The sequence below is a fragment of the Rhinolophus sinicus genome, chromosome 17, assembly GCF_057876585.1.
Source record: "Rhinolophus sinicus isolate RSI-liver-muscle chromosome 17, RSI-T2T, whole genome shotgun sequence".
NCBI lineage: Eukaryota > Metazoa > Chordata > Mammalia > Chiroptera > Rhinolophidae > Rhinolophus > Rhinolophus sinicus.
Window position 1 is genome coordinate 89,484,503 of NC_142517.1, and position 21,022 is coordinate 89,505,524.

The 21,022-nt window shown below is 35.1% G+C and overlaps 1 long non-coding RNA gene across 1 annotated transcript in view; it reads left to right on the forward strand.

The window, feature by feature from the left end:
- Positions 1-1,457: 1,457 nt before the first annotated feature.
- The window catches only part of LOC141571689 (uncharacterized), a 34,688-nt gene continuing 15,123 nt past the window's right edge, over positions 1,458-21,022 (forward strand). The window contains exon 1 of the long non-coding RNA XR_012496695.2: positions 1,458-1,809. This is a non-coding gene — a long non-coding RNA (uncharacterized LOC141571689). The remainder of the gene's footprint in view (positions 1,810-21,022) is intronic.

A 21,022-nucleotide genomic window follows, 5' to 3' on the forward strand; every position in this document is an offset into this window, starting at 1 on the left:
ATTTAGCACGGTGAAAATACCCTGTATGATATTATTATGATGGACATATGTTGCTATATTTTGTCCAAACACATAGAATGCATGGCACCATTAATGAACCCTGAGGTAAACTTTAGGAACTTTAGAAGATTATGATGTGTCAATGTAGGTTCCATCCTTGGTAAAAATGCCCTGTTGTAGAGAATGATGTTGATCATGGGAGAGGTATGTACTTGTGGGGACAGGAGTTATTTGGGAAATCTCTGTACCTCTCTCTCAAATTTGTTGTAAACATAAAACTGCTCTAAAAAATAAAGTGTTTTTTTTTTTTTTAAATCTTGTATCCTTACTCTATCAGCTCCCTATATTCCCAGTCACGGCTCATTTACTCTCTGTCTCTATATATGTCTCTATTCTGGATATTTTACGTAAATGGGATAATATAATATGTAGTCTTTCATGACTGGCTTTTTCACTTTGCCTAGTTTTTAAGATTCATCTGTGTTGTAGCATGTATCAGTACTTCATTCCTTTTTACGATTGAATAATATTCCACCAGTCAGTTATATTACATTTTAGTTTTCCATTCATTAGATGATATGTGAGGTCTGAGAATTAAGTTCGCAAACTTGCCACCCTGTGCTTTCACTGGCAGCACTCTACAAACAGCTTGGGAAGGTTTCATAACCTTGTATATCAGTGTCTCACAGCTGTGTTCATGTCGATGTGTGGCAGTGTCTTGCTAAGTGGCGTTCATAATTGTTGTTGCATGTTTTTGAGTGCATTCGTGAGAATGTTTGAGCTTTAATTAGACCAACAGACAAACATTAAATTTCTTGTTAAACTTGGCAAGAGTGGAAGTAAAATCAGGGACACGTTAATCCAAATTTATGGGGGTAATGCCATGAAGAAAATGTCAGTGTACAAATGGATTAAATGTTTTTCTGAGGGGAAAGAATGCATCATTGATGAAGAGAGGTCAGGGTGGCCAGTAACGAGCAGAACTGATGAAAACATTGAAAAAATTTGTCGAATTGTGTGTGAAAATCATAGGCTGACTGTGAGAAACATAGCAGACCAAGTAAACATCAATAAAGTAACAGTTAAGAAAATTATGGCATGAGACACGTGTGTGCAAAAACGGTCCCATAGGAGCTCACCAATGAACAAAAGCAAAAGAGAGTCGAAATTTGCCAAGACCTTTAGGGGAGTCAAGACAAAGTTTTGGGCCATGTTATCACTGGTGATGAAACATGGGTGTACCTACGTGACCCTGAAACAAAACATCAAAGTGCACAATGAAAGTCAGCCAATTTTCCGTAACCAAACAAGTCCCATCAGTCCAAATCAAGAGTCAAAACGATGTTGCTAACCGTTTTTGATATCAAAGGGATTATTCATTATGAATCCGCACCAACTGGACAAACAGTTAACAAATTTACTATTTGGAAGTGCTGAAAAAGCTGCGCTAAAAAAATGAAAATGACCTCAACTTTTTGCCAACAATCCATGGCTCTTGAATCATGACAATGCACCAGCTCACACGACACTGTCTGTGAGGGTGTTTTTAGCCAATAAACAAATAACTGTATTGGAACACCCTCCCTATTCACCTGATCTGGCCCCCAATGACTTTTTTCTTTACCTGAAGATAAAGTAAATATTAAAAGACCGACATTTTGATGACAAGGGTAATATGATGACAGCTCCGATGGCCATTCCAGAAAGAGTCCTAAAATTGCTTTGAAGTGTGGACTAGGTGCTGGCGTTGGTGCATAGCTTCCCAAGGGGAGTACTTTGAAGGTGTCCATAGTGATATTCAGCAATGAGGTATGTAGCACTTTTTCTAGGTTAAGTTTGCGAACTTAATTGTCAAGCCTCATATTTGTGTGGTTTCCATCTTTTGCTATTATAAATAATTCTGCCATTCACTTACAATTTTTTGAGTAGACTTATGTTTTCATTTGTTTTGGAAATATAACTGGGAAGGAAATTGCTGAATCAAATGGGAACTTTATTTTTAACAATTTACCAGACTGTTTTCCAAAATGGCTGAGTCATTTCACATTCCAATTAGTAATTTATGAAGGTTCTGATTTCGCCACATTCTCAGCACTTGTTATTATCTCCCTTTTTGATTACAGCCATCTTGGTGGGTATGAAATATTTCAGTGTGATTTTGATTTGCATTTCCCTGGTAACTAAATGATATCAAGTATAATTTCACATGCTTATTGGTCATTTGTATATCTTCCTTGGAGAAATTTCTATTTTGAAGCTTTGTCTATTTTATCGTTTCATTCTTTCTCTTTGTATTATAAAGTTATAACAGTTATTTTTTATATATATATAAATGTCCCTTATTAGACATATGATTTGTAAATATTTTCTCCTTTTCCTGGGTGGTATTTGCACTTTATTTATAGTGTCTTTTGAAGAAAAAATATAACTTTGATGAAATCCAATTTATCTATTTTCTCTGTTTTTGTTTGTGCTTTTCATGTCATATATAAGAATGTGTCATAAATATTTACCCCTATGTTTTCTTCTGAGGGATTTTTAGTTTTAGCTCTTTCATGTAGGTGTTTGATTCCCTTTGTGTTAAATGTTGTGTATGGTATAAAGTAAAATTCAACTTCGTTCTTTTGCATGTGGCTATCCAGATGTCCCGATATCATTTGTTGAAAAAACTATTGTATACCCCATTGAATGGGCTTGACATCCTTCTCAAAAATTAATTGATCATAGACACATAATTTTATTTCTGGACACTCAATTTTATTACAAAGATCTGTAAGTCTATTCTTGTGTCAGTACCATACTATTTTTAATACTGTAGCTTTGTAATCAGTTTTGAAATCAGGAAATGTGAATCTTCCAATTTTTTTTTTTTTCAAAATTATTTTAGCTAGTTAGGCCCCCTTGCAGCTCCATTTGAATTTTAGAACTAGCTCTTCCACCTGAGAAAGAACAAAAAAATTCGGAGGGATTTTGATAAGGATTGTATTGTGTCTACAGATTCATTTAGGCAGTATTGCCATCTTAACAATATTAAGTCTTCCAATATATGAACATGGGATATTTTTCCATACTTTTTAAATTAATGTAGCATTGCAGCATATTTTTAACTGAGGAAATATGACAATGATTTCTTGGTTATGACACCAAAAGAACAAGAAACAAAAGATACCTCCAAACTGTTATCCATAGTGGCTGCACCGATCTGCATTCCCACCAACAGTGCACAAGGGTTCCCTTTTCTCCACATCCACGCCAGCACTTGTTGTTTGTTGATTTATTGATGATAGCCATCTTGACTGGGGTGAGGTGGTAGCTCATTGTGGTTTTTATTTGCATTTCTCTGATGGTTAGTGAGGTTGAACATTTCTTCATATGTCTGTTTGCCATCTGTATGTCCTTTTTAGAAAAATGTCTCTTCCTGTCCTCTGCCCATTTTTTAATTGAGTTGTTTGTTTTTTTGGAGTTGAGATGAGTGAGTTTTTTATAAATTTGTGATATTAACCCCTTATCAGATATATCATTGGCAAATATCTTTTCCCATTCAGTAGGATCCCTTTTTGTTTTATTGATGGTTTCCTTTGCTGTGAAAAAGCTTTTTAGTTTGATGTAATCCCACATGTTTATTTTTTCTCTTACTTCCCTCGCGCGAGGGGATATATCAGTAAAAAATCTTACTCCGGGTAATGTCTGTGAAGTTTCTTCCTATATTTTCTTCTAGGAATTTTATGGTTTCAAAACAGTTTGGAGGTATCTCAAAAGTCTGAAAATGGAACTACCTTATGATCCAGCAATCCCACTCCTAGGTATCTATCCGGAGAAATCCAAAACTCCAATTCAAAAATCTTTATGCTCTCCTATGTTTATTGCAGCACTATACACAATAGCCAAGACCTGGAAACAACCGAAATGCCCGTCGGTAGATGACTGGATTAAGAAACTGTGGTACATTTATACAATGGAGTATTACGCAGCCATAAAGAAGAAAGAAATCTTACCATTTGCAACAACATGGATGGACCTAGAGAACATTATGTTAAGTGAAATAAGTCAGAAAGAGAAAGACAAATACCATATGATCTCACTTATATGCGGAATCTAAAGAAAAGAATAAGTGAATGAACTAATCAGAGACAGTTTTGGTAACATGGAGGAAAAACAGAGGGTTGCTGGAAGGGCGGGGGGGTGGGGATAAGGGGAAGGTGAGAGGTTTTGAAAAATAGTCGGTAACCACAAGATGGTCATGGGGGTTTGAAAATTAATTTGGGGAATGTACAGAGGGATAGTGGATGGGGGGAGGGGGTTCACACAGTGTGAGGGACATAAATGATAAATGTCTAAGTTTTGCTTTGTCTTGTTCACCTGAAACTAAAAAAAAAAAAAAAAAAAAGAATAGAAAAAAAAGATACTAAAAAAAAAAAAAGAAACAAAAGAAAAAATAAGCATGAGGGGTTACATCATTAAAAAAAAACTTCTGCATAGAGAAGGAAACAATCAACAATATGAAAAGCAACCTATGAAATGGGAGAAAATACTTATAAACCATGAATCTCATGAGGGGTTAATATCCAAAATACATAAAGAACTCCTACATCTCAATAGCCAAAAAACAAAATAAAAAACAAATTACCCAGTTAAAAAATGGCAAGGGACTTGAATAGACATTTCTGCGAAGAAGACATGCATACAAATGGCTAATAGGCATAAGAAAAGATGGTCAACATCACTAATCATCTGGGAAATGTAAATCAAAACCGCAATGAGATACCACCTCATGCCTATTAGAATCGCTGACATAAAGGTAAATAAAAAATGTTGACAAGGATGTGGAGACATCAGAACTCTTGTCACTGTAGGTCAGAATGTAAATTGCTGCACCTGGTATGGAAAACAGGATGGAATTCCTCAAAAATTAAAAATAGAACTATGTATTACATGATTCAGCAATACCATTTCTGTTTATATATCCCAAAGAATTCAAAATAGAATATTGGAGAAATGCTTACCCGCTTATGTTCATTGCAGTATTATTCATAATACTGCAGATAGATAAACAATCTAAATGTCCATTTAGATGGATAAATAAAATGTGGTATATATATACACTGTAACATTATTCAGACTTAAAAATAAGGGAATCTTGCCATATGCGATAACGTGAATGAAATGGCTCAGTAAAATAAGCTAGTAACAGAAGGACAAATACGGCATGGATCCACTTATATGAGATATCTACAATAGTCAAACTCATAGAAACAGAGAATAAAATGATGTGGTTGGGGGCAGAGCAAAATGGGGGGTTGCTGTTTAATGAGCACAAAGTTTCAGCTACGCAAGACAAATAAGTTCCTAGATATTTTCTGTACAACATTGTGACTACACTTAACAATACTGTAGTGTGTTCTTAAATTTTTGTAAAGAGGGCAGATCTCCTGTTAGGAAATCTTACCATAATAAATAAAAATTAATTAATTAATTAATTTTGAGAAAAAAATTAAATCCAATAAAGGAAGACATAAATAAAAATAAACCCAATAAAAGTGAAACAATTTTCTGAGCAATTCATACTGCTAAATGAAAACTTAAGTCTAGTCTAAGAAGCATGCGACTGATTACGACATTAAAAAAAAAGCAGTCTTAATATTTGAAAGGCCAGACAAAGATTGACAAATTTCTGTAGCCCCCAAGGAGGGCATATTGCCTAAAGTGCTTGCCAGATGTGGCTAGGAAGGATAAAGAAATGGGATTGTTAGTTTTTTGTTGTTGCTGTTGAGGTGTATGAGTTCCTTATATATTTTGGATATTAGCCCCTTATCAGAGACATTGTTTGCAAAAACCTTCTCCCATTCGGTTGGTTGGCTCTTTATTTTGTTGATGGTTTCTTTCACTGTGCAGAAGCTTTTCAGTTTGATATAGTCTCATTCATTTATTTTAGCTTTTACTTCCTTTGCCTTTAAAGTCAAATTCATAAAATCCTCTTTGAACCTAAGGTCCATTAGTTTAGTATCTATGTTTTCTTCTTTTCAGTTTCTTGTTTCAGGTCTTATGTTTAGATCTTTGATCCATTTTGAATTAATTTTGGTACATAGTGACTGATAGCAGTCTAGTTTCATTCTTTTGCACGTGGCTTTCTAATTCTCCCAGTACCATTTATTGGATAGACTGCCTTTTCTCCATTGTATGTTTTAGGCTTCTTCGTCGAAAACTATCTGTCCATATTTATGTGGGTTTATTTCTGGGCTCTCAAATCGACATAGAAATGCAAATAAAAACTACAATGAGATATCACCTCACCCCAGTCAGAATGGCTATCATCAACAAGATAAATAATAACAAATGTTGAAGAGGCTGTGGAGAAAAAAGAACACTCATATACTGTTGGTGGGAATGCAGACTGGTGCAGCCACTGTGGAAGGCAGTGTGGAGGTTCCTCAAAAAATTAAGAATAGAATAACCATGTGACCCAGCAATCCCTCTCCTGGGTCTCTACACAAAAAATCTGAAAACATTTATCAGTAAAGATATATATCCTCCAATGTTCATTGCAGCTTTATTACAGTGTCCAAGACATTGAAACAACCAAAGTGTTCTTCGATAGATGATTGGATAAAGAAGTTATGGTATATATATGCCATAAGAAAAGATGAAATAGTGCCATTTGCAACAACATGGATGGATTTTGAGATTATTATGCTAAGGGAAACAAGTAGACAGAAAAAGTAGAGAACCACATGGTTTCACTGATATGTGGTATATAAAACTGAAAATAACAAAGGAACAAGACAAACAAATGAAGAAAAAAAACTCATAGACACAGAAAATAGTTTAGTGGTTACCAGAGGATAAGGGGGGCGGGGGGTGGTTGATGTGGGTAAAAGGAATCAAATATATAGTGATGGAAGGATAACTGACTCTGGGTGGTTAACACACAATGTGATAGATAGATGATGTATTACAGAATTGTACACCTGAAATCTATGTAACTTTACTAGCAATTGTCTCTCCAATAAACATTAATTAAAAAAACAAACAAACAAACAAAAAAAAAACAGAAGAAAGAAAAACAAAGAAGAAATAGGAAGAATCTTCCACAGGGTGGAGCCAGGGAGCAATGAAAATAGATGGAGAGGCAAGGCCTCTCAGAAAGCAGACTCAGGACTTACTCCAATTAAATCCTGGGAAGAGTTACCTCATTGGTAGTCCTTTGGCAACCTAACTTCTTACTGGTTTTTAGATAGTGGCTGTGCCACACAGCTGGCAGTACGTTTATTTAAGATGGATATCTTTTAATATGGATGCCTCAGCAATTAAAAGCTTAATGTCAGGCACTTACACTACTCAGAGACTAAATTGTTGAGGTGTTTGCTTTATACAATTTCTAGCACTTTTGCTGGGGAGCAGGTAGAGCTCCCTAGGATGGACCAATTTTGCTATGTCTTCCTCGTAGGAATTTCATAATTTTTATGGAAATTCTGATGTATTTGTCCATTTTAACCTTTCTGAGTCAGGTTATCCTGCATTAGACCTACCATTGTACATGTTTTGTATACGTTTGAGGTAAAATGATGGGCTGACATTTTCTCATGTACTTCACTGGTCTCCGGACTTGAAGGAACCACATTTGTACTCATGAAGAAGCTGCATGACATCACCTGAGCTTTTGCGATGCCTTGCATAGTTCCCATTTGTTCACTTTAGATTTATTTTCCACCTTTCTCCACCCTGTTCTGTATGTGCAGCAAAAGCAGACTTTATCTGTGCAATATATAACTCTGTTTTGGGTTTTTTTGTTTGTTTGTTTTGTTTTGACCTTTTGCTGGCCAGTTGTGTTCAGCCAATGGGTCATATATTAGAGGGAGTGAGGAAAGGGGGAGATTGGGGGAGAGAGAGAGAGAGAGAGAGAGAGAGAGAGAGAGAGATAAGATTCCTTATTCCTCTATGTTCCTGTCTGCTGAGGATTTTTTTTTTTAACATGTTTCTCTATTAGTGTCCCCAGCTTCTGTCAAGCATCACACCACTGTACTTCTAAGACCAATCTAATAACCATTCCAATAGCCATTCCCTCCCTACCCTTCAGATCTAAGGGTGTTGATTGCTTTCTACTGCTTCAAGTTCATGATGCTTCACCATCCCATTAGGCTTCCTTTAATCCTGCCAACTCCTTTGTAAATACTACCTTGTATAACTCTCTGTAATTATATCTTTTTTCTTCAATTATTTATTTTTGAATGTTCCACCTGTTTTATCCTAGTACTTTGATCAATATGTTGAACTTTACATTGGTGCAATGACTGGATTGAGGTTTATTTACTTCTCTTTTGCAGGGTTGAAGGCATGGGAAAAATAAACAAATTATTATTCGGTACTAGTAGGTTTAACTATGCCAGAGAAAATAACGTTCACCAAATCTTGCATATGTCATGTACTTCAAGATTTTTTCAACCTACTCTGTAATGTACGGTTACCAGTTATATGCTTGATTTTAGCCAATGGACTATGAAAGGAGTGACAAGTATTATTTATGAGCAAAGGCAGTTAAGAGCAGGAGTAAATTCCCCATGTGTATTTTCCTCAAGTCACTATTGAAGACAGTTTTCTCAGGTAGCATAGCTACCAGATAAGCCATGGAGAGCTGTGGGATACAAAACATAAGATACATTAGACTAAGTAATCAAAAATTTAACATGTCAATACTTCTTTGCATATTTTATCCTAAAGAAACATCTGAACAAGAATAAAGTCCGTTTGATTAGAAAGTGCAAATTAGTAGACACAATATAGTCATGGGCATATGAAATACAGTGTGGGGAATATAATCAACAATATTGTAAAGATTATATAAGGTGTCAGATGGGTACTGGACTTATCATGGGGAACTCATCATAGACTGTGTAGATGCCTGATCATTGAACTGTACACCTGAAGTTGATGTAGAATAATATTGTATGTCAGTTATAATTATATATGTTCCTGTGGTTAAATATATGGTCATGGGAGGTGGAATATATAGTCATGGGAGGTGAAATATATAGTCATGGGAGGTGGAATAAGAAGATAATCAATGGAATTATAACAGCTATATAAAATGTCAGAGGGGTAGTAGCTTGGAGGAGGGGGGTTATCACTTTGTGAGGGGTGTAAATTTCTAACTATTATGTTGCTTTGTACACGTGAAACTAATAAAAAAAGAAAAAAGAAAGTCAATTTGTAACGTTTTATTCTGTTGCATTTTTGTAACAGTAGAAGACTAGAAACTACTAAAGCTTGCATAAATAGAAATAACTTAAATAAACTTTGGTTTAAACATACAAACATAATAGAAAAAAACGTAGATTGTACTGTTAAGTTACCTGAAGAACATGTTCTAGACTATACTCCCTTTTTTTGGAAGAAAGAAAGAAATATAAGTATATATTCTTATTTTCTTCATTTGTATAAAGAAACATTCAAATAATAAAAGTGAGGTTGTCACAAGGTGGATAAGGATAAGATGAAAGTGAGAAGTGCATCAAATACTGCACTTTATGTATACATATATACATATATATACATATACATGGGTATATATATGTATATACGTATATATATATATGTGTATAAGTTTTAAACCAGTGAATATAATAACCATATAATATTATATGGTATTATAATATAATAGCCGTATATGGTATTTAGCAAATATCAAGTTAATATTTTATCTATAAATCATTAAAAAATCAATGAAAAGAATGGTGGTAATTCGACTATATACTCCCAATAAAATGGATCACTGGAACACTAAAGAACATACCAAAAGAAATCCAAGCTAAAGGAAGTATTCAACCTTTCACATAGTAGGTAAAGAATCCATTTGTTTCAATATAATGCTGAAGGAATGAATAGCTTATTTAAAACATTAACTACGTTTACTTCATGGTATGTATTAAAATAAGATATGATTTAAAGATTTAATTTTTAATGAAAAATTATAAGAACTAGAAAATATGTTTGATTTTTTGAGGGATATGTGAGAAAGCCCACATACAAAAAAATAGACTGACTTAGAGAAAATAAAAATACAAGAGCTCTGCATGTCAAAAAAATCATAAAATTTATAAGAAAATAGTCACAGGGATATAAAGTACAACATAGAGAATATAATCAATAATGTTGCACCAATTGTGTATAGTGCCAGGTGAGTACTAGACTGATCTGAAAGATCACTGCATAAATTATATAAATGTCTAAGCACCATGCTATACACCTGAAACTAATATAATATTGTATGTCAACTATAACTGGGAAAAAAATAACAGTTAAAACAGCGTAAGGCAAAAAATGTAAGAGAATAAGATTTTTCAAATAACAGTGATAGTGTTGATATACTTAAACTACAAAGAGATAGAGTGTCTACTGGAGAATATTAATAGAGAAACAGGGGAAAAACAACAACAGTATGACTAGAAACTTTAAAGGAGGAGATACAATGATCAATAATTACATTTAAGAAGTCCAATATCAAATGTAATCACCTTATGACCAGATACCATTTACTTAACAGTAGCATCTGAAAATGATTTTTTAAAAATGCACAACAATTTATAATTGCCCAGGGAATGCATGTGGTGAGGCAGGCCCTTTCACTTACTGCTTATAAGCATATAAATAGATAAACAGGCAACTTAGCAACACATGTCAAAAGCCTCAAGAATATGAGAAAACATGACTATTTTTCCAATTTTTGGCCATTGTCAACAATGATTTATTGTACACAGGTTACTATTTTTTCCAACCTTTTAGGAGAAATATTACTCATTATAGTGCTGATTTTTACCATTTGTATAAACAATAGTTATATTTTTTTCTATATATTTACGGCTATGTGTATTATTCTTTGCGAAATGCTTACTCATGATGATCTCACAAATGCTTGTGTTTTCATTTGATGGAAAAAATAATCAGAAACGAACAAAATTTTTAACTAGATGTTTTCTTTCCCTTTTGCTTTGGAAACAAGAAAAAGCATAGTGCTATCCACGTGCTTCTCCAAAATGATCTTTCATTCAGCAACTATTAGTGAACACCTACCATATATCAAGTATGGTGTTAGGTGCTAGGAATAAAGCAGTGAAGTATGGAAACAAAACAAACAGGCAAACAAAAATCCTGCCTTTGCACACACTAACATTCTACTGCATTTTAAACCGTTAAAAAGATTATAGACTCTAATCAGATATGTTAAAATAATTAAAATAAAATATACCTTCACACTTTCCCATCACTCACTCCCTTTTTTTAAATAATCATATACAACTAATTGCTTTCCTTGTCTTTTCCCAATCCAGTAACTCTTGTTCATTTTGATAATGATAAAGTACTTATTAAATAATTAATTCTAGGGAGACTATATTAAGGTAAAATATGTTTAATTTCTCAAACTCATCATTGATACAGATCCTTCAGTATTCACTTGTATTATATCTATAATTCTGCCTCAAATAGTGTACTTACTTGGGGATACATTTAACAGTGTTTGCAACAAAGAAAACTTTCCCTATAAGTCTTGGAAAATAAATGCTATGTTGAATTGTTCCTTACTATTTGCCTAAGCCCAAGTATAATAAATTATATTTTTGAAACTTCTCTACTCTTTCTCCTCCTCCCTCTCCTCTGTTCCTTTTCCTCTTCCTTCTTTTTCTTGACTCTAATGTGATATGTTATTTCACATTTTGTACATATTTGTGATTATGTGTGTGTGTATATATATATTTTCCATTATGCTGTACTTTTCTTTGTTTTTATAGTGGACTTTCTGATATTTTGGAAAGTTTGTAAGTTAACAAACTTTATAAGATTTTTGTATAAAACACTTAGGCATCCTTTTTAAAACTTACTCATTATGAGAAAAAGAAAAAGAATCTTGCATCCTCTTCCTCTCTCATTCTGTCCCTGTTCTCCACCACTCGATTTTAATCAATAGTATTATCTTCCTTGTGTTGATCTTTGTATGAAGTCTGTACAATTTTGTCACTGAATTTGTCATTTTACAAGATGTCCTTTGACTGCAAGCTATTGTAATAAGGCTATAAAAAGGATTATATCAATATCCAAACTAATTTCTCTTTTCATTTTTTTAGTTATTCATTTTGACATTGTCAGATATACAATATTTATAGCCTATCTTATTATTCTTATCCCTGCCTCATTTTTTTATCAATTTGGTTTTTACTTGAATATATTAAATTCTCACTGCTAGTCCTTTGTCAGTGTTTTCCCAATCACTCCTTAGCTGACTGTAGCTTTTCTTCAAAAATAGGTTCATGTAAAAAAATATATGCTGCTATTTTACATTCAGTATGGTTTGGTCTATATCCTTTATACTTGGAAGACAACTTTGCTAGATATAAGATCCTTGTATCTCATTTTCTTCCTTTGAGTCTTTTGTAAGTGTTGATTTATAATTTTCTAGCAATGAATATTGTAGCCAGACTGATTTCCTGGACCTTCATTTTTAATCTGCCTATCTGATTTCCTTTCCCTTGAAAGTGACATAATCTTTTCACCTAGAAGCCAAATAGATTCTTTTCTTATAAATACAATAACTATGCTAGTATATGTTTCAGTGCATTTGTGTTCCATTGCTTTGATTTCCTCCATCACAAGTTCAACTTCTCATATGCTGTATCTTTGGTTCCTATTTTCTTTATCACTAGCTATTCACTAATCATCGTAAATTGGTTTCCTTTTGTTAATTTTCCTTATTCCACTCCTTTTTGTACCCTACAGTTCAGTTTCCTTTTTTCCTATTTATTCATCTCATCACTGACCATTTTTCCCCTGAGTTTGTACTGCTTTTCATTAGAGTTTTGATTGGACCCTTAACATGTTTGTAATTAATGTTGGACTATTGGGTTGAAATTTTCATCTGCTTCTGGTCTCAGTTTTCTTCTGTGTGTTATTTTTCTATAGGGAAATTTTCCTATTCCCTCTCTAACATTTTCTTCCAGAAGTATTATATAAATGGTTTGCCTATTCCTCTCTATTTATTTTTGCAATATTTTTGAGTTGGGTTTTCTGAGAAGAAATTAGCAGGAGACAATGGTCATATGTAATTTTTAGTATCACTTATTAATAGCTGTTGTCTAATTTCTCTGTAGATATTTACCTTTTTATTTATTGATATTAGTTCTTTGATAATACAAGCCCTTTTGTATATATACTAGCAACTATTTTGTCATATGGATAGTAATATTTAAAGAAGCATAGAAGTCCTTTTAGTATTGCTTTCTATATCTTTATACATCCTCATTCACTAAAACTATATTATTGACAGTTCTATCAGAATAACATAAAGCTCTTTAAACACTAAGCAGCCTGGAGTTTAGGACAGCAAATTAAGTGTTTACAAATCTGTTGAAAGGACTGGGGAGTAAAGGTTTGTTGCTAACTTTTGAGTACTTATGAAGTTGCTATTTCCAACCCAGCTCAAAGGTACAGGAAAATCACTGCTGATGTTCACTGCGGTGCTGGCTGCAGCATTCAAAAGAATGATCTTTAGGGGCAATGGTCAATAGACACTAAAAAAATTCTCACATTCACCATGACATGCTTTTGCCTGCTGCTGCAAGAGGAAGACTAGAACTGTGCTTCACTACTGCCTTCCAGATCTAACAAGAGTCACTTCTCTTATTATCATCGAAGCAAAAGCCCTGCCACAAAGCATTCTGGGAAATTTGTTTTCCAGACGTCAGCTTCTAGGCTGTAAGAGAGAACATAGTATGCGGTGAGAATTATTGTGAGCACCAACAATCAGTCTGACACAATCCTTCTATTCAGTTCCTCAGCACCAATATCTAACCTTCTGCTCAAGCTTATCTCCCAAACAGCAATGGCAAGATCAGGTATCACATGACGGCCTAACAGGGTGTAACTAGCAACAATGCATTTGCTCTTTTCCCCAAATTCCCATCAAACACTATGTGTGTCATTAGATGGTGTTCCTTTTCTATTATGGTTCAGTCACAGGCACCCTTCTATAGCCTGTAAACCAAACACTGAATAAAAAGCTCACCTTCATCAACACACTTTACATAGCAAAGTTTGGGGAAAAGAGAAAGCTTTTTAAAAGGCAATTGATAATGAGATAGAAAAAAAAAAAAAACATCAGCAGTCAGGGACATGGCCATGGCAGAGGAGATTAAGGTGGAGACCATAACAAAGCAAGAGGAAATGACTTTAATACCGTGGCCAGCAAATAGATTCACGCTGCAGATCCCGCCAAAACTATCAGCTCAGGTGTAGGTGGGGAGAACCATCAGCTTGTAGTTAACAATTTTGAACTGTAGAGAACACTGCACAGTCTGAAGAGATAAGGTGATAGCCTCCTGTTAATCACAGGTGTCAATCAACTAGTCCCACACCTGGAGAGGAACAGCCCGTCCCAGATAAAACCCCCAGGATCCTGCGAGCCGCTGCCTCCCTCTTGAGCCTTGCTTTTGCTTGGGGCCTGCTCCAAACCCTTTGGAGTGTACTTGCTCTTCTAATAATGGCCTTGAGCCACTGCTTTCAGCTCAGGCCCACTTTCAGCTCTTTGAAGTGTACTTTTTCTTCTAATAAACTGCTTTTTCACTACTTGACCTCGGTATCTCATTCAATTCTTTGCTCGAGACACCAAGAACTTGGATATCGCGCCGAGAAGGGCCCACTCTCTGGTAACAGTAAGATGTAAAACAGTGAAGAACATATGCATGTTTATTTAGTCCTCAATTTACAACAGGTATTAACTTGCTGTTTAAAATGTCCTGCTTTCACTTTCCATTCTATACTCCATTTGTACGCAGTTAGTAACGTAAAAGTTTGTGATGTTCTGCCCAGCAGGGTGATTCAAACTTTTATTCCTAAAGTGTCTGATCTTCCCTGTATTCGATTGCTGTAGTATTTTCTTATTGTTTACCATTAGATGTGGAAATGAGACAGGTTAGTTAGCATGTTGTTAGGTAAACAGGGAGGTCCCTGCTGGAATCAACAAAAGGCAGCCATATCCTGACACTCCAGGTTCTGGAATGTCTCCTTCACTCCAGGACAAAGATATGAGACTGTGCCTTGAGGTTAATAAATTATTTTATAAATCCCTTTTGGCCAGACAAGAGAACAAATCTGACAGGTAGGAATGGGTTCGTTAATCCCATTAGGGTGGGCAAACAGGACAAACCTGATAGATGAATTCCATTAGAAGGCTCCAGCCCCCTTCCCCAAGCAGGCAAGGGAAGGTATAAAAGTAAGAACTTTTGCCTCAGTCACTGGGCAACCCTGTTGGGACCCCCTCTCATTCTGAGAGCTGTGACTCTTTCTTTACTCTTTACTCTTTACTTTTAATAAACTATCCTCTTTTACAATTCCTCGCCTCTCCTTGGTCCATGCTTCCATTCTTCGGTTTCACGAGACATGATCCCAGCACAAAGAAAATATTCTACATCGGAAATATTAAGAAACACCTCAGAGAATCCACTGGTTGACAAACATACACTTCTCTGTCTTCCAGACAGAAATTCTCTGAATTTCTGGCAAAAATTCTATTGCTCCTTCAATAATTAGGATTATAACTGCAGACAATCAGCCTTTACCTGGTGGTTCTGTTGCATTAGGAACCCACCAAGAGTAAGGTAGTTTTCTCAATTTCTAGTTCATTGAGACCATAATTGTGCCTTTGTAAGGTATTTCTCCACTGTGAATAAAGACTTTTCAACTATCAAAGCAGTAAGTTATAGGGAGGGAAAACCACAAAAAAAAAAAAAAAAAAAAAAAAAAAAAACTTTTTGAAGGTGATCTTAGGTTTATAATGAAAGGAGTCACTCTCAGTTTCCACTATTGATTCTCTAATCTGTTTTCTGGCTGAGAGTGAGAAGGCACCATTTGCAGTTATCATAGCATAACCTTTTTTTTTTTTTAAAAAACACTTCTCCAATCACAAGTGTTGTTATGCAGAAAACACCATCATTAAGTCTTCTATAAGCCATTCCACTACATGCCTGGAACAACTGCTGCTAGGTGATGAAGTATACAGTCAGGTGAATTATTTCCTTGAGTATGAGTCTATTGCTTCACTGTAAAGTAAATGCGTTGTTCAGAAGCAACATAGTGTGGGATATCAAGGTAGCAAGTAGGGCATTCTGTAAATCTATGGATGAGAATGAGGACAGAAAAATTAGGAGCAGAGCATGGAAATGTTTATCTAGAGTAAATGGCAATGCCAATGGGGTGAATTGCTGTCCTCTTTGTGACTCAGAGGGTAAAAATTCATTAAACTGCCACCAGAAATTATTGCCACTCTTCCCTCCAGAAACATGTATACTATATGTAGCATTCTTAATTTGTATAGTAAATACCTCCATTGTAGGCATTTGGTCATTGAACAGTGGAAATAGCCAGATTTATTCTAGTGAGGAAAGGCTATTTGAGACTAAATCAGTTCTATAGCGCCATTTGTTGTCAGTCTGGTAATGAGCCTACTGAGTAAGCATTAGGTGACAGGTAAAGAGGCTGACTGAAATCCACAGAATGACAAATCTTATCTCACCTGATTGCTGCAAGTCTTCTCCACAGCAGTATTCTTTTGAAAACATTTACATAGGGTAACAAATATATTTACATTCTTCACCAATTCTTAGACATTCCTCCTTGATCTTCTTAACCAAACCTTTCTCTAATTTTTTAACTGCTGCTAAGGTTCTTGTCACTGGATGAATCATTAGTTGGTGCCCCTGACTGTTAATGTCAGTGAATTGATGTTATCTGTACCTGCAGCCAGTTGTTTTTCTACGCAAAGTGTGCAACCAAGTGCCATGCTCACTGAGATAATTTTTCTTCACTATTATCCTTCAGATCTGTGATGATTAATTGCATATCAACTTGACTGGACCATGGGGTATCCAGATATTTGGTCAAACATTACTCTGGGTGTTTTGGTTATGGTGGTTGTGGATGAGATGAACATTTGAGTCAGTAGACTGAGTAAAGCATATGTTCTTCCTAATGTGGGTGGGCCTCATCCAATCCATTAAAGGCCTCAATAGAAAAGGGCTGACCCTCCCATGAATAACTGGAACTCTTCCTGCCTGACTGTATGAGCAGGATTTTCCTGCTTTCTGACTCAAACCGAAGCCTCCTCTCAGCTCTTCTTGGATCTTGAATTTACCATTGAATTTACCAGCTCTTGAACTGGAATGACATCAATTCTTCTAGATCTCCAATTTGTCAACTGCAGATCTTGGGACATCTCAGCCTCCATAATCACATGAAACAATTCCTCAAAATACATTAATAAATCTCTCTCTCTCTCTCTCTCTCTCTCTCTCTCTCTCTCTCTCTCTCTCTCTCTGTCTCTCTCTCTGTGTTTTCTCTCTTAGTTGTTTCTATGAAACTCCTTATCAGGCTGTAGATTTGGATTGAAGGAATGATAACAATACAGCCGAATTAGGTCCATTGAGAATCTGAATAACTGATCATGCAACTTATTCATAGTGTTGAAAGAGGGTTTGGTTGGGACCCCCACAAAAGAGGCCTCACCTCTCCCTGCCTAGAGCTTGAAAGTTGATCAACCCCCTCCCTGCAGTTTGAGCTTGGAATGTCCCATCCCAGTTCCTGAGTTTAGGATGTCCCCTATCCCAGTTCCCTGCTTTAGATAATTACCCTGAAACTTATGCTTGCTTACAAGTCATAAGAGCCACATTGCCAGAGGGAAGACTCCATGCTGACCCCTAGAACCATCACGTGGCCTCTGGAGGAATGCCCAGATTTTCCCTTAAATATCCCAGGCTGGTCGGAGAATGTGAAGGCAGTTTTTGGAGGTGTTAACCTGCTGCCTTCTCAGACCACTGGTGCTCTGATAATAAACACTTATTCTAGGACCCAATTCCTGTGTCTGTCTATTGGCTAAGTGGCGCAGGCAGCACAAGCCCCGGATGCGTTTGGCCTCTGGTTCCAGTATCAGAATCTGTAAAATTGACTCTAAGGATTTATTGATCTGAATACATTTAATTATGTTGCATAGCTGAGACTATATGATTAGGTAAGAAGTCTCATTCAGTTTCTACTCAGGGTCCAGTAGTAAAGTTGGTGCTTAAAAATAAATAAATAAATAAGAGCTGTTATTTGCAGAAAAAAAGCATGGTTTTACTTTCAAACCCTAGATATTTGTCTATTTTTCTCCTTGTATTAATTATTAGAGGGTTCGTAAAGTTTCCCTGTTTGTACAGATATTTTATGTAATATTAGATTTACTAGATCATAAGCCAAGTGGAGTAACAACTATCCATTCAGCCTGAATTTGCTTTCACTTCAGTTAAAACTAGCAACCTTACAGAATATGTCACAGCAGTATACTTTTTAAAATACAAGGCAAAACAGCACACTTATTTGATAAAAACTAGAAAGATGAGTTATAATATAAATTTGTGGCAGTGTTACAGTGTTTTTTATCTAGAGATTCAGCCTACTCTGTATTTAAGGGACCTGGGTCTATGACCAAAAAGCCTCCCCTCTCCAATATGATAGCTCAAATAAGGTCTCCAGATGGAGGATTTCTGTTGTTTTGCTTTCATTTTTAAAACATGACATAACATTTCAGTATGATGCTCATTTAGTTCAGTGCTAGACTCTCCATGATCAATTTGCCATTACCAGAGGTACTTAAAGTGAAAATTATTGTTATTACTCTACCATCTCTACTGCCCATTTCAGTGACAACGTGGTTGTTAAATCACTGACTACTAAGGACTGTAATTTGATTTCTCCTAATCTGGAATACTGACATGCCCATTAATACAAAGGAGCCAATTTTCCCTTTGTTATCCCCACCTGAAAAAAACTTCCAATGCAGAACTCTTCAAGAACACTGGTGCTTCCTTTACAAATACATTTTCAGTGATTTGGTGACACAAATGTATGAACATCCTTTGAAGACCTCCCAAGAGATATTACAAAATATAAGTTTACTGCAACATCCCTATATCTTTTAGACTTGAGATTTCTTCATGGATATTACATCAAGAAAGTTACAGCACTTCTAATTCATTTGAAATAGGACACGATTTAGGTTAGGTTTTGGTTATTCATCCAAGCACAATAAGCCAACTAACACATTTAATCTAGAATCTCTAGTATGTGTGACCTTATTGTTAAGTTCAAGGCACTTTGGTTTGATTTCCCTCTTGACTATTTTTGGAACTTACAAATTATTTAATTAATTTCCATTCACATTGCCCCATATTTTGGCTGACATAAAGCATCAAGACATTGCTTTTCTTACGATGCAAATGGTACCTCTGTCAAGTTCAGACTTTGGGCTCATTTCCTTTTGAATTCATAAATCTAATTCTAATGATAGTTCTGGGAGTAATAATAAGTGATAAAATGGATATTTTGAAGAATAGTGAGTGTTTCAGGTGAAGACAGTACAGAATCCTCAAATAAAAGGAAAATAGACTCCGTAGAAGGAAGGGAACTGGTAAAGAAGGATCAGTAAGATTTGGGCACTCAACCTACCCAGATTCATCCAAAGCCTCCCAAATGTCCCAGTATAATCTTCAGGATGTCACTATTTCACAATCAACAAAAGACCTTGAGAGGATCCAGATTCAACTTATTTGTAATTATGTCTTGCAGAATCAAACTTTGGAATCAGTTTCAGAAACATTGGCTCTTTTGTTACAAGAGATATAATATGTTTTTGGAGAAACTACAGAAGCGTGTTCCTTAACTGTGTCCTGAACTGAATATTTGAAGGCCTGAACTTGTCATTTTATTGTTGTTGTGAATTCTCCAGTACAATCAGAAGAAGAATTTGGTGTATATGTAGTCATAATTCCTACTACAGAAATATAGTGTAGCAGTTATTTGGTGACTTAAACCACCGTTTTCCATAAACACTTATTCCAGGATGCTGCAGCTGATGTAACTTTTGCTATGAAATTCCAGGGACTACCAGTATCCCATATTCCACTAGAGAGGAGAGATTATCTTTACACTAATATCCAAGAAGGTAAGACAGCATAAAAACATTAAACACACACATATAAAATTATATGTGTATATAAAATTACGTGTTTCTTTATTCTTTATTTCAAACAATACCAGTGCTTATTACTGCTTTTGATTTTTCAACTCCAATAAATTTAATGTATATAGCTGCTAAGGATCATAGAAATAATCAATTAGAACTATCTAATTTTCTAGGTGAAGCTATTTTTTTTCACACGTTTATTGTTTTTACTAGAATGAATTTGTTTTTAGCGCAGTGGTACCAAACTAGCTCAAAAAGGAAAAATTTATTGTAAATAAGCACACAAAACAGGCCTCAGGAAAAATGTGATCTAAAGCAATTGTAAGAGATTTGGTAAAATCAATTTTTAGACTTTCACTGTGATGTTGTGTTACTAATGGGATATTATCTACTACAATTTACTGACTTGGTATATTAGTACTATTTAGTTAAATTTCCCCAAAGAGGTAACTGTATTGGTTGTTGACTAGCAATTAAATAATTTCTCTTGGATCAGATGGTTATATTTAAAACAATAAATTATGTATGACTATAAAAAAGTGGATGATGAGATATGACATTGCTCTCAGACTCATCCTTCAAACAGGTGTACAAAGACTAATTTCCAAAGAATAAGACGTGGGCTGAAGCAGGCAAACTATATATTTTATGTATTATTTTTTCCTTATTATTATTATTTTTTTAGTAGCATTACCTAGGTTGCTATAGTAGAAAACTAGTGTGGTGCAGATTGCTATGGCAGAAAACTACCATAAATCCGGCTCTTCTAGCAGTGTGGTTTTGGGCACATGGCCCCAGCCTAAATTATGGTAACGAGTCAAATTGGAACTGAAAATACCTTAGGGGATTAGACTTCTTTTTGATTAAATGGAGTGATTCCAAAATTCCTACAAGATTTCTAGGTGATTTCATAGAATCTCAGGATAAGATAAAACAGAATGAATTATATCCTATTAAACTTTTCTGAAAATTCTTACGCTACATCCA